The sequence below is a fragment of the Malania oleifera genome, chromosome 3 (assembly GCF_029873635.1).
Source record: "Malania oleifera isolate guangnan ecotype guangnan chromosome 3, ASM2987363v1, whole genome shotgun sequence".
NCBI lineage: Eukaryota > Viridiplantae > Streptophyta > Magnoliopsida > Santalales > Ximeniaceae > Malania > Malania oleifera.
This window is the reverse complement of record NC_080419.1, coordinates 51025326-51035465: the sequence shown is the minus strand read 5'-3', so window position 1 is coordinate 51035465 and position 10140 is coordinate 51025326.

Genomic DNA, 10140 nt, shown 5'->3' with positions numbered 1-10140 from the left:
TCTCAAATGGCCCAATGTACCAAGGGCTCAACTTCCCTTTCTTCCTAAACCTCATCACCCCTTTCATTAGGGTAATCTTCAAGAATATCTTATCCCCGATCTCAAACTCTAACTCCCGTCGGCAAGTATCCGCATAACTCTTCTGCTGACTCTGAGCTGCTCTAACCCTTTCTCTGATAAGCTCGACCTTTTCGGAGGTCTGTTGGATCAATTCCGGTCCTAACACCTACTGCTCTCCTACCTTATCCTAGTATAATGAAGAATGACATCGGCGACCATACAATGCCTTGAATGGTGCCATCTTTATACCGGCCTGGTAGATGTTATTATATGCAAACTCCACGAGCGGTAGATACCGAATCCAACTGTCCCCAAAGTCTAGCACACACGCCCGCAGCATATCTTCTAAGGTCCGAAATGGTCCTCTCTGATTATCCATCCATATGCGGGTGAAACGAGGTGCTGAAAGTGAGCTGCAATCCCATGGCATCCTAAAAACCCTTCCAGAACCGAGAGGTAAATTGTGGGTCTCGGTCTGAAACTATAGAAACATAGATGCCATGAAGTTATACTATCGCCTGCACATATAACTCTGCCAGCCTATTCATGGAATAATTGACTCTGATAGGAATGAAGTGCGCATTCTTTGTCAGCCGATCCACTATAACTGAGATGGCATTCTACCCATGCATCATTGTAGGTAATCCTGACACAAAATCCATCGAGATATGCTCCCACTTCCACCTTGGGATGTCAAGTGGATGTAGCGGTCTTGTCGAGCTCTGGTGCTCTGCCTTAACCTACTGATATGTCAGGCATTACTCCACAAATCTAGCAATTTCCCTCTTCATGTTACTCCACCAAAATGATTCTCGCAAGTTTCTATATATCTTCGTACTTCCTAGATAAACAGTATAGAGAGAGCAATGAGCCTTCTCTAGAATGACCCATTTAATATCGGCGTCATTTGGTTCACAAATCCAGTATGGAATCTCAACATCCCATCAACAAAGACATTGAAATCCAGCTTCAATCCATTCTGCACTCCTTTCATGACCTCTACCAACTTCGCGTCTTCCTTCTGAGCTGTCTTGATTCTCTCTCACAAGGTTGGGTCAACAACTAAACTAGCGATGAACGCCTGTGGATCTTCGTCCACCAACTCTACCCCCAACCTCTCCAGATCCATCACGATCTAATGTTGTAGGACAACTAATAAAACCTGAGTTCCAGCTCAACGCGTCAGCCACCACATTAGCTTTTCCTGGGTGGTAACTAATGGTGCAGTCGTAGTCTTTAATTAGCTTAAGCCATCTACGTTTCCTCATATTCAACTCTTTTTGAGTGAAGAAGTATTTGAGGCTCTTATAGTTAGTAAAGATCTTACATTTTTCACTATAAAAGGTAGTGCCACCAGATCTTTAGTACAAACACCACTACTACCAATTCTAAATCATGCGTAGGGTAGTTCTTCTTGTACTCCTTAAGTTGACAAGAAGCACAAGTGATAACTTTACCCTGTTGCATCAAAACACACCTGAGTCCTTTCTGGTACGCGTCACTATAAATCAGTAACTACCATCCCCTGATGGAATGGTCAACACTAGGGTCGTAACTAGACGATGCTTCAACTCCTGAAAGCTCTGCTTACAATCACTGGTCTAGTCAAACCTACTATTCTTTTTCGTAAGCTATGTCAACAGACCTGTCAGCCTAGAAAAGCCCTCAATAAAACGGCAGTAGTACCCTGCCAAACCTAAGAAACTTCTGATCTCGTGAACGTTTTTGGGTCTCACCTAGTTTACTATTGCCTTTACTTTGCCCGAGTCTACTGATACTTCTTCTTTGGACACTACATGTCCCAAAAATGTAACCTACTCAAGCTAGAATTTGCATTTCTTGAATTTAGTAAATGAAATTAGAATAGTGTTCCCAAGAGGAAGGTGAATTGGGTTAATTAAAAAATTTAAATTCTTTTCAATTTCTTACTTGTTTTAATACAACAACAAGAATGTAAGTAAATCAATCAATTTATGATCACAACCAAACCACACCACAAAGTATTGAAAGTTAAATACAATCCAATCAACTACAATATGAAAATAAATCAATCATTCAAAATTTTGATGCTTTTAGCTTTTGGTAGCAGCCCTGTATTTATTTGCAAGCCCTGCTTTGGATTGAATTTTATTGTGTTTCTCTTAATTAAGATTTCTGAAAATTAACCAACGTACTCCCTTGTGGGTTTCCGCAAACAGTTAATTGAAACGTACTTTCTAAAATCAAGAGTATTCTTTGAATTTTGTTTTGAAGCCATGCAACTTGCACTTAGCATACACAAGAATATATATAGTGCAGAAATTAAAGAGAGTAGGGATGAGAAGAACACCAACTTTTACAAGGTTCGGCTTATCCCCAGCCTTGGTCCTCGCCTTTGGTCAATTCCACCAAAGGATTCCACTATGTACGCTTCTTTCCGGGCAGAGCAAGCCTTTTATAATAATCCCTCTTTTTCAGGAAGAGAAATCTCTCCAAGCGATCAACCCACGCTTGGTACAATGATCCAAATCAACTTTGAATCGTCAAAATACAACGAGAAGGCTACAAGAATCTGAGAACAATGAAACTCTCAAAATAGAGTGGAGTTGTACAAGTTACAGCATAGAATATACTTCAATCAAATAATAATAAAGAAAGTATAAAGCTCAAGTATAGAGATCACCTAGGGTTCATTAAGTGATTGAGAAAATTCAGTGTTAGAACCGCAAGTTGATGATTCAGTAGCAATTTCAGAAGTTATCTCCCAGATGGAGTGTGAGCAATAGAGAACTTTAAGAGAGACTGAAAGCTTGAATGCAAGAGTGTTGTGTGATTAGTTGGTAATTAAATTCTTTGGATTAAGGGAATATTTATAGGCATTTTAGGATTAGTTTCCTTGTTCCCCAAGTTACTTGGAGTGTCTACCAAGTTTTTATAACGTTCATAATTGAAAAACTAATTTTTAAAATTTTCTCGTTAAAGTTTAAAAATTTGAAATCTCGTGGAGTCAGTTGGCTAGACAGGTGACTGGGTAGTATATTTCACAAAATCAGTCGACTGGATAGGTGGCAGAGACCCTTCTATCTGCCAAAAATTAAATTCAGTAAGTTGTCAGTCGGCTATCTAAACCACATCCAAAAAGTGTCAGTCGACTGGACATTGTCAATCGGCTAAGTAAGATTAGTTCATTTGGTCAGTCGGCTGGGCAGTTTATTTAACCATTGTATTCCTATCAGTCGGCTGATTGATCCTAGTTTATAATGGTCAGTCGGTTGGGCAGATTTTAGACATATAGCTTGTGTCAGTCGGTTGAGCCATTCTAGGGTGTTCTAGTTAGTCGGTTGACCAGTCCATTCTTTTTCCAAAAACTTCCAATTTTGATTTGTAAACCCTTTTAATTTAAAAGACTCAAATGTAAGTTTACAAAATCATTTTCCGGGGTTTTCAAAAACTAATCTCTAAGTCTTTGCACCCTAATGAGCTTCGTATTTCTAAATTATATTTGATTTCAAGTACTTACAAACGACTTTACTGAATATGACTTCTTAAGTACTAAGTCTTCAAGTCTCTTGATGTTCATCTTGACTTCGAGTCCCACTTAGCCTTTAAGCTTTTTTATTTGTCTTTTATTGCTTCAATACTCGGAGAAGCTTTCACTTGATTTGGCTTTGATTTCTAGTTTGCTTTTATGACAAACATGAGTGTATAGTTATGTAATCTTGAAATAAAGTCACTCAACAACACATGTTAAAACATCTTCATTTGTTATCATCAAAACAAGATTGAAAAGCCTAGTTAGGCCAACAATAAACAATTTATTCTCTCTAAGTACCTGGAGTACTAGCCTTAAATGAGTTTCATGCTCTGCGGAACTCCTTAAATAGACCAAGATGTCATCTATAAATACTACCACAAACCAATCCAAGTACTTGTGGAATACTCGGTTCATCAGGTCCATGAATGCTGCAGGTGCATTTGTCAAACCAAACATCATAACTAAAAATTCATAATGGCCATACTGGGTTCGAAAGGCCATCTTCGATACATCCTCTAACTTCACCTTCAATTGGTGATACCCAGATCACATATCGATCTTAGAGAAAACCTAAGTTCCCTTCAGTTGGTCAAACAGGTCATCAATACGTGGTAATGAGTACTTGTTCTTTATAGTTACCTTGTTTATCTCTTTGTAGTCGATGCACATCCTCATCGACCCATCCTTCTTCTTCACGAACAACATCGGTGCTCCCCATGGTGATACGCTCGGTCTAATGAAATTGTTATCTAAAAGTTCCTATAGTTGCTCCTTTAGCTCCTTTAACTCTGCTAGAGCCATTCTATACTGCGCCTTGGAGATTGGTGCCATCCCCAGTGCTAACTCAATAGCGAATTCCACCTCCCAATTTGGAGGTAACCTTGGTAAATCATCGAGGAAGACATTGAGAACTCTCGTATCACTAGAATATCCGCCAGCTTCAGTCCTTCCTTTGGTACTGCTTTCACACGTGAAACTCTCGTATCACTAGAACAACGCCTATTCACAATCACTCCTTGGCCAAGGCTAGAGCTCGCCTTCTCCAAAAAATATACCCTTGTTTGGTCAACGATCCAACAGCCTGGAATCATCCAAAATCTACAAGAGAGATATCAAAAAGCTGGTGTACAAGAGATGCTCACACAAAGAGCAAATTAGTACAAATTTAAACTATGTACTTCAAAAGATAAATATCAAGAAAGAAGTACACTTTTGAAGCCTAACAATAATTTCACCAAATTCCTTTTCTCCATATGAGAAATCAGTAATCTTTCTTCAGGAATTGACGAGTATGAATATCAGAACCACAATACTTTCAGCTTGCAAGAGATTGATTAAGGTGAGACTTTGAGAACAAGAGAGCTTGAGAGATTTTCAATGCTTGGTATATTTTTGATTTACAAGAACCATGTATTTATAGGCTTCCAAGTAAGTTTCCTTGTTGCAAGAGTTTCCTTAGAGAGTTTCCTAAGTTGTTAGAAAATTTGGGGCTCAAACATCTATAATTTTAAAAAATAGATTTTTAAAAATTTTTCCCGTTAAACAGTATTCAGAAGTCTGAAGATTCGAGTTCAGACATCTGAAGTTCCTGAAACCCTTTAAAAATTGAATTGGACACAAAGTCATATGTCTGAAGAGAGGGTTCAGACGTCTGAGGTGCCAGGTTCAGATGTCTGAAGTGTCGAGTTCAGACGTCTGAATTGCTACTGCCTGTTTCTGTTTTGATCCATAAAATCTTTAGACGTATATACTTATTCTTCAGACGTTTGAAGTAATTCTTCAGATGTCTGAACATGAAGTTCAGTCATTTGAAGTTGCTACTTCAGTCATCTGAACTGAAAAGTTCAATCATCTGATCTGCCAAGAACCTGTTTTAGAAAATATTCTTCTTTAAAACTAATTTGTTCTCTTATTCTGATTTTTACAAGACTTGTTTCAATATTCTTAAATAGGTCTTTAGGTCCTCATAATCTCTTGGAAAAGCTTCAAAAACATATTTTAAACGATATTTAACTTTTAAAATACTTACAATATATTTCCTAGAACTTTGTACGCCAAGCTTGACATCTTCCTCAATCTTTGGTTTTGAAGTTCTTTACTTAAGCTGCAAATGTCTTAGTTTATCTTTGGATCATTGAATAGTTGACCCACACTTTATTCATACTTGATCTTCACTTGAACCACACTTGATCTTTAGTTGAACCATACTTGAGCTTTACTTGAACCATACTTGATCCATATTTCTTGAAACAAAAAAACTCAACCTTTCCAAGTTAAATAGTCCTTTGTTTGTTATCATCAAAACCAATTGAAAGACCTTGTTAGGCCAACAATCCTATTGCATTTAGGACAGGCAAGGCGTTGAGAATTTCCCTGAGTTGTTTGCGGTTGTGACGCCTGTTGCTGGCCCGACAAACTACCCGATCGCTTCTAGTAGCTTTGACCAGTACTGGACCGATAGCTCTGAGATAAAGGCCTCTTCTTTTGACTTGCCTCTCTCTCCCCTTCCTGTAAATTGGCTTCAGCCACCATGCCTCTGTCCACCAGCTCCGTAAAGCCCTAGACCATCAACGCCACCACTTGTGCACGTATGGCGTGTTTCAGTCCTCTCTCGAACATCCAAGCTTTCCTTGGCTCATCCGGGACCATATGTGGAGTCAATCAGGATAGCTCCCCAAATCTGACCACATACTGCTGCACGACCATGGATCCCTGTGTCAGATGTAGAAACTCCTCCACCTTTACCTCTCTGGTGACAACGAGGAAGTATATGTTGAAGAAGACCTCCCTAAATCGGCTCTAGGAAACCAATATGTACCCTAGACGCTGCTCCTCTACCAGATTTGCCAATCGCCACCATCTCTTTGCCTCCCCCACCAGTTTGAAGGCGATAAAACGTACCTTCTGTTCCTCCGTGCACTCCAGCACTTTCAACCGCTCCTCCATCTCCTGGACCCAGTCCTTCGCCGCGATTGGGTTTGATCCTCCCGAGAATACCGGCGGATTCGTCCATGAGAACTGTTGGAACTTGCAGCCACTATCAGCCACCAACTGACTTCATTCCCTGGAATCTCTCTGAAACTCCTCTTGGTCTGCCGTGCTTTACTACACGGTACGGACAAAGCTTCAACATCATCACTGCTGGAGGTATCCACGTGATTGTCCCCTCTAGTCATGACTCCCTTTTCCCCTAGCATCCATCCTGAAGATAGGATATGACCTGATTTAGAAATTCCATATTTATCATGGTTAAAACAAATATGGAATGACTAATAAATAGAACACATAAGTTTGTAGTTTACAGGACCCACATGTACATCTTTATTGTAAAACTTTTAAAATATCTGACCCTAGACATATGATAACATGATGTACATACTTTCCGAGCCCAGTCCTTCAACCTAGAACCAAAACCTTCAGTGGATTTACCATGATTTTTTTGAAATCGTCATTCCAAGAAAAATACAGAAGACCATCGACAGAATTCCGTTTCCAAGCCTCTAGACTAAAACCCGACCTATCTTACCCCTTCTCATTCTTAACTTATCTCAACCTATACTCTGGTAATTAACACTGACCGTCAAAGTCTACAGAACCTAGCAAACCTAGGCTCTGATACCACTTGCAACGCCCCAACCAGATACGTGGGCCCGGGGTGCTACTTTAGTGACGTCTAAGTACCTGATACCATCATATCACATACGATATACAACGGAATAAATGAAACATTCTCAACATTCTATTACCAGAGTCTAAATCACAATATATATCAAGGTTCTTTCCATACACATATTATATCTCATAATAGTAAGTCAACTAAATCGGTCCACTCAACCGATAATATAAGCCCGAAGGCATACTACATAAACTACTTATATCCGAGTTCTTGAAGACACTCACAAAAAGTAACTAAACTAGTCTCCACCCCCTGGATCCTGCTAAACTCGATCTCTGGGATTCCCTGAAAAGATACGTTGTACAACAGGGTGAGACACCTCTTAGTAAGGAAGATTAAGTTAATAACAGTGTGTGTGGTCAGCATGCATCTCAGTGTTTTTCAAAATCACTATACATGTCTCTTTTACTGAACATAGTATATGAATACTCATTTCTCACAATATAAAACAATTCTAAAAATAATCATATCATTACATAAATATACATATATGCATAAAAGATATACCCTGGAACTACTCGCCATGTATAAACCCCCATAGTTAGGGTTGTGCAGCCCGAAGGCTGGACAAAAACCCGGGGGATCAACCCAAGCCAAGTCAACTCAACTCCCTGGATTCACCGACGGCAGGCTTCCGCAAACCACTTGAGGGTCCGATTGCCTTACCACTTCTTAGAAGGGTACTACCTCTACAAAGGTCAATTGGCTAGGACCACCCAACACCACACTCTCGTAAATGTGGGTGCACGCGGTCAAATGGTGCAACTCTCTTTAGCAAAGGTACCGTGCTCACAACACTGGGTTCTCAGGTTTCCTAAAGCATATCGTTCAATTTAGGTAATTAAAATTGTACTTTAAAACACATTTCATAAAACTCGAACTCGGCCATTTAATACAAACTCAACCTCGACCCTTTCATAAAGTTCTTGCAATTCCCAAAATAGTTTAGTATTACACAAACATACCCATCTTGTTACTTCCATCACTCTAAAAATCATATTCACATGCCATTCAATTTTCCATATTTAAAACATAGCCCGTAGGCAACCATAGAAAACACTGAATAAATGGTTTATAGGATCAAACCGAACTTTCCACCGTTCATTTCTACTCAAAATATCATATCGTATATCCTAGGTTCGAAAACAAGCATTTCGAACAGTTGTTTTCAAAAGAACAACTGAAAACATAAATACTCCATTCCATAACTATTTCCATCGGATCAAAAACATTAAAACACTACATTAAACATAATCCCTTTACCTAATTTCGAAACAGAAACCGAAACGCAAGAAAATCCAAATCCTGAATTTTCACGAAACCAAGAATCTGCTCAACTAGTACTGTAGATCTTAGCTCCCTAATCCTCGTAGTAACTTCCGATTGTCGAAACGGGCGACGAACGATGAAGAACTGTAGAGAGAGAGAGAGAAAACTCGCCGGTTCTAAGAGAGAGAGAGAGAGAGAGAGAGAGAGAGAGAGAGAGAGAGAGAGAGAGAGAATTTTGGGTTTCTTAACCCTTAAGCAATGAAAAATCCTATTTATAGGCATTTTGACCCGGTCAAATTCATCGACGAATGGGTTCTTCGTCGACGAACCATAGAAGACTGTTCGTCGGCGAACCTCCTCCTTCGTCGACGAACCCAAGCCTGATATTTTTCCTGTTGGTTGGGATCTCTTCGTCAATGAGACTCTGAATTTCGGTGACGAAGCACTGAATTGACTTCGTCGACGAGAACATTGGCTTCGTCAACAAAGACTGCAAAATTCCCCTTTTTATGCTTTTCTTATTTTACGAGTTCGGATCTCTACACTTTATGATTAGGGGTCTAATTTCCTTACGGGTCATTGTGGATAGGATCTTCTTCAAGACTAGCTCCCCTGCTTGAAATTATATGTGTTCGACTTTATTGTTATAAGTCATCATCATTCTTTTATGATACCACTCATTCCACAACCCACCTGCTCTCGATCTACAAAGAGAACGACATAGCATTCAAGAATGCTTGAACCAAACACTTTCCTTCCCCCTTTTCAATATGTATTTCTTCTATTTTTTTTTCTCCTTTCTTTTCTTTCCTTTCCTTTTTCTACCAAGCAAGTCAACTTGACCCAACTGGGGGAAAGCGACCCAAATTTGACACCAACCTGGAGTTGAAATCCACTAATTTGAACCATCCAATCTAAATACAACCCGAACACTAAAATCTTTGTCGCCTAAGTGGTAGGTGATTCCATTATCACCCGGTGACTTTGTGTTCTTTGTCGCCTTAGTGATAAGTGGTTCCATCTCACAAGCAATTTGTGCCTCGCCTAAAGTGTTTAGTTTACGCCTCTTTTAGGCAATTCTCCACTTAGTTACTTCTAGTGACACGTAATTCACTTTTCATTAACAAGCTCTTTTTTATGACAATTATCTTAACTGAATAATTACCATCATATTTTGAGAAGTTGTACAAGAATTATACAATCAATATGTAAGTATTGAAGAACATATGAGTATTATCCAATTCATCTTTTAATCACAAATTCATTTACTAATCTGCAATTCTTCTAAACAATTACTTATTTTTAAATTGAGGGTTGATAATCTATTAATATCATTTTGTAAACAACTACTTTTATAAATAAATACCTTTTAAAAGTCACAAAGCACACACATTACGAACGTGTGCAGTTAGTATAAAGAAAAAATTAGGTCATTTCAAACTCTATTTTTGGAAGTCTTAAGAGAAAGGACTAGTATGATTTTATTGGGCAGTGCGGTCTATTACTTAGGTTCCCCTTACTTATTAGATACTCCTAGAGACCGATTTGTAACATCTTAAAAAATAAATACTTTTAAAAATGCTTATTTTATATACTTATGTCAATAAATAACATTTGATTT